Here is a 5,528-nt window from a genome sequence, read left to right as displayed (position 1 = left end):
GCTTATGTGGTGCTGAGGAATCGAACCCAGGGCCTCATGCATGCAAGGCAAGCGCTCTACCACTGAGCCACCTTCCCAGCCCCTCTTTCTTTCTTTCTTTCTTTCATTCCTCTCTCTTTTCTTTTCATTCCTCTCTCTTTTCTTTTCTTTTGTTGGTTGTGGGGCTTGAACTCTGGGCCTGGGTGCTCTCCCTCAGCTCTTCAGCTCAAAGCAAGCACTCTGCCACTTGAGCCACAGTGCCATTTCTGGTTTTCTGATGGTTAATTGGAGATTAGAGTCTCATGGACTTTCCTGTCGGGTCTGGCTTTGAACCGTGATCGTCACAGCTCAGCCTCCTGAGTAGCTAGGATTACAGACATGAGCCACCAGCGCCTGGCACCCAAGCTTTCTTTACTTTGGAAACAAGGTGTCACCAATTCCAGGCTGGCTGGAATTTATAATCTTCCTGATTACATGTCTCGAGTTCTAGATTTACAAGTGTGTATCATCATACCCAGCCACCCCCCCCCCGTGTGTGTGTGTGTGTGTGTGTGTGTGTGTGTGTGTGTGTGTGTGTTCATAGGAAGATGGCACTTTAGGCTATCTCATCCATCTTGCCACTTCTTCAGGGGTTACAGAGACTGGCCCTGAGTTAAATAGGGAGAATTGGAATTCTTGAAGATGGATTTCTGATTGGCAGGTCTCCTTTCTGTTTGTAAGGTTTCAGCACAAAAGATTTAGTGTACTATCCTAATTTCCTCATACTTTGGTCCTTATTTCTTTGTTCTTTTGCAGCTCTCTTCTCCCATTTCATTGTCAGGCAGGGTTTGGATGATCAGTTTATTCTGCTATCTGCTAGTTGTATAGGCTTCAGTTCCCTTACTGCTACTAACTCCTATCAATAGAAACATTTCTTAGGCCAGAAAAATGAAAGAGAAAGACATTACATGACATAAATCTGCCAGGAAAAGACAGCACTCTAGCTCATCATCAGCCACCTCCCATTTTCTTCCTGCTGGGGTACAGACCTTGACCATTGGCTAAACAGGGAGACTTGGGGTCAGGGTCTATGAGAAGGTATGGATGTTCAAAGAGTCTGAGTCATAGGCTGTCTCAGAAGTGGCCAGCCAATCTTTGTGCCCAGACTAATCCAGTGGGACCTTGATATGATGACAAAAGCCATTAAAACCTGGCAGTCTGGCCTTTTCTGGATTCCAAGATGGATACGAAGTGACTGCAGGAGAATGGTTCAGGAGTGTAAAGACATGTCTCCCCATCCCCACCAGCCCCTGGGCAATCACTGTCACAAGGCAGGGGGACTGCTGGATTATAAATGTAACTCACTCACTGGTTTAGGCAGGTATTAAAGATCATGTCTTATAACTATTTGTTGACCGACCTTAGGCTGGAAAGAATCTCCTGGCTAACTGCTACCTATATCCCTGGGCTTACCACTGTGTGCCTCCATGTCTAGGATGATTCCTCATTTATGTTGTTGTTCAGCTTTTTTGAACTAGCCTGTGAGGCTAACCATTATTTATTGGTGGATTATTTATTGACTGGTGAGTAGATTGCTAAGAAGGTGGAGCATAGGCTTTCTCCCTGCATACTCCTAAGTTAGCCTCCTCCTGTATGGGTGAGTACATGGGATGCAAATGAGTAGTACAGCTCCATCACATGCAAGGCTGTGGGGCTCAGAAGTTCCTGCTAAAAACAGATTCTGTGATGCACAGCAGAACTGGAAGGAAATACACTAAATTCTTAACTGACTGAGTGATGATATCATTATGAGAGATTTCAATTTTTGAAATGTATTGGTTTTGACATAAAAATTGGTTTTGACTTCTGTGGGGAGAAGGTACAGGTTTCGAGGCGAAATGGTGAAAAAGTGCAGCGGTGGAACTCACTGGACACTGAGGAAAGTGGACTATACAACTCATGGGTGGAGACAGGAGGGAGGGACTGGGAGACAGTAAGGAAACAGAAGACACTGTATGAAATGTACTCATAATCTGACTTACGTAATTGTAATCCTTCTGTATATAACTTTTAGAATAACAATAGCTTAATTAAAAATTGATTTCATATAAAAATTGGTTTCAGATGAAAGGAAAGCACTCATCCAGTTGGGAAGGACATGACAATAACACATAGCCATCTGACATGGTTTCTTCAGTGTACCCCAATGTGAGAAGACATTTGAAGCTACAGATTGGATGTGGAGTAAAATATGTGCAATGGTGAGAGATGGAGAAGGTTTCAAGGCATTTATTAAAAGCGTAGGCAGTGACACTTCTTTGTTTTTTTTTTCTGCTTGTCATACATTCAATTCTGAGCACATATTCCTCATGCTTGCACCAGGCCCAGACTCTTTATCTGCCCTTTCTTCTGGGATGAGACAGGAAGCTTAGGTGGCTCTATAAATACCAGTGGAGGCTGTTCTTTAATCCATGGTCCTAGGTGTGTTGCCTGTTCTTCTGCCTATGCTGCTGCATATGTCATTTGGACATTCTTGGAGGGCACTGCTTCTGGAGGGCTGTGTATACGATACCTCTCTGCTGATCCACAGAGTCTGCCTTGAAGATCTTTGTGGTGTTAAGGGGTCCTCCTTCTCCTAGATAATACACCACTTCCCCCTGGGACCCCAACCACTACAGATCCCTTCCTCTCATTGGGATCACAACCTTCCCCAGCTCTACAACTTCAAATTTCAAGGCTCAGCCTCTCTTTAACTTGTAGGGAAACTCCTGACTTTTCCTGTATAGGTCTAGAAGTACCAGATAAAGACCTGGGTTGTTGGGGGTCTTCTAAAGCAGGCTTTACAACACAGAAAAGCAGATGATTCTCCATGGGATAAGAAAGTGCAGAAATTAAGAGTGCAGAAACCCTGTCGGTGTCTCATGCCTTTAATCCTAGCTACTCAGGAGGCTGAGATCTGAGGATCATGGCTCAAAGCCAGCCCAGGCAGCAAAGTCTGTGAGACTCTTATCTCCAATAAACCACTAGAAAACCGAAAGTGGCACTGTGGCTCAAGTGGTAGAGCACTCGCCTTGAACTGAAGAGCGCAGGGCAGTGCCCAGGCCCAGAGTTCAAGCCCCACGACTGACAAAAACAAAAAGAATGCAGAAACCCTGTCTTTTTTCTTTGAAGGAAAAGGAGGGAATTGCCATTTATCCTTTTGCTCAGGAGCCCAAAGTAACAAAATATATTATTGTGCTTATATGCCAGGAAAATATTTTGCTAAATTAATTACCCCAATTGCAAGTAACTGTGATGGAAAAGTGGCTATATATATGCCCCCAACATTCTTCCAATGTGTTTCTTCAACATTGGTGTGTGTGTGTGTGTGTGTGAGAGAGAGAGGGGGGGGAGGAGAGAAGGAAGGAGAGAGAGAGAAAGAGAAAGAGAGAGAGAGAGAGAGTACTAGCCCTGGGGCTTGAACTCAGGGCCTGAATGCTGTCCCTGAGCTTTTGTGCTCAAAGCTAGTATTCTACCACTTGTGCTATAGCTCCACGTTCATCTTTTTGGTGGTTAACTGAGATAAGAGTCTCACAGACTTTCCTACCTGGGCTGACTTTAAACCACAATCCTCAGATCTCAGCCTCTTGAGTAGCCAACAGCATTCAGCAACATTAATTTCTTTCTTTCTTTCTTTCTTTTTTTTTGTTGGTAGTAGGGCTTGAACTCTGGGCCTGAGCACTTTCCCTCAGCTCTTCAGCTCAAGGCGAGCACTCTACCACTTGAGCTACAATGCCACTTCCAGTTTTCTGGTGGTTTATTGGAGATAAGAGTTTCACGGACTTGGGCTGGGAAGTTGGCTCAGTGGTAGAGCGCTTGCCTTGCATGCCTGAGGCCCTGGGTTCGATTCCTCAGCACCACATAAGCAAAAAGAAAAGAACCAGAAGTGGCGCTGTGGCTCAAGTGGTAGGGCACTAGCCTTGAGTTGAAGAGTTGAGGGACAGTGCTCAGGCCCAGAGTTCAGGCCCCACAACCGGACCAAAAAAAAAAGAAAGAGTTTCACGGACTTTCTTGCTGGCTTTGAACCATGATCCTCAGATCTCAGCCTCCTGAGTAGCTAGAATTATAGGCGTGAGCCACCAGCACTAGGCTAACATTAATTTCTTAAAGCAAAATATATACAAATTAACTGTTACAGTTTAAATTTGGAATGTTCCCCACAGGCTTGATTGGGGGCTGGCTTGCAGGTTGCTGTGCTACTTGGGGAATGATTGGCTCCTGAGGGCTCTGAGCTATATGAGTTGATAATGTATTGATGAGTTCATAATGTGATGGCTTTATTGGATGGTGGTAAAAAGCAAGAAGTGAGTCTTTGCTGAAGAGGTAGGGGGCATGCCTTGTAAAGTTGAATCTTGGCTGCAATGAGATAAATGGCCTCTTGGCTCTGACATACTACTCTGCTTCAAACCAGGGCAAGCAAACAATGTTCTGCTTCAAACAAATCAGGACCAGCCTGATGTTCCTCATTTAGGCTTCGCAAGGATCATCTGCCAGTCATCTGTAATATCCTCAGTTACAGATAGAGAAAACATTAATGGGGACATGAGTGTGGCAAAGTCAAACAATGTGGATCATAATGCAGCCCAGCATACACTGCTGCCTGATGGAGCTTCGTGGCCACACTGCTGTGATTGCAGTATTGGGAGGTGAGGACAAGACAGGCTTTGGCATGAAGGACCAGAGGAAAGGGCAGGTCTAAGAAGCATTCCTTAGCAGATGGTTGTAAGTCTGCTGATAGGGCTGGGCTGGAGCCCTTGGCAGTGCGACTTCTATTGAACCTTCAGTTCTCCAGCTTCTTGAAAGCACTGATATCAATCCAAGTCTATTATTGCTGCACATTTTCATTTCCTCCTTTCTCTGTTTATGCTTCTTGTTGCCTGTGCTAATTGCAAGTGGCTTACCTGCCACTTGACACAGAAACAACACACATATTTTTAACCACCAGTGAGATCATTTCCCAACATTGTTAAAAGGCCTTTGTTCATTTTGAGTAAGAGGGAAAACTACAAGTTTTTCACATAGATCTCAATAAGAGAGTCATTTTATTTTTTCCTTTTGTATTTATTAAGCACTATCCACACTCACATTTCCAGATGATTTCATGGAGTGGTGGATGGAAGGAATATCCACTCTTCTTTTTATACTTAGCCTTTTATTGTTCTTTTTTCATATGACTTCCCTCAAAGAAAGTTACCCCGTTATAGTGCCCAAATTCACAGTGGACCCTATGTGAAATGACTTCATAGGGCTGCTGTCTTACTCAAGGGCAAATCTGTCACATGTTGTTAGTCTGTTTTCCTCGCCTACATAATGAAGCTTATCATTCATTACCAACAAGCCTAATTTCTGTCTTTCTTGGATGACTGTGCTGTGTAAGGGCATAGAAACACTGCTCAAAAATTCCCAGTGGTAGGCGGAAGTGGCGCTGTAGCTCAAGTGGTAGAGCGCTCGCCTTGAGCTGAAGAGCTGAGGGACAGCGCCCAGGCCCAGAGTTCAAGCCCCACGACCAAAAAAAAAAAAGTAAAATGAAA

This window comes from Dipodomys ordii, unplaced genomic scaffold, assembly GCF_000151885.1.
Source record: "Dipodomys ordii isolate 6190 unplaced genomic scaffold, Dord_2.0 Scaffold205, whole genome shotgun sequence".
Lineage (NCBI taxonomy): Eukaryota > Metazoa > Chordata > Mammalia > Rodentia > Heteromyidae > Dipodomys > Dipodomys ordii.
The sequence above is the reverse complement of the archived record's forward strand: the minus strand, read 5'-3'. Positions refer to the sequence as shown.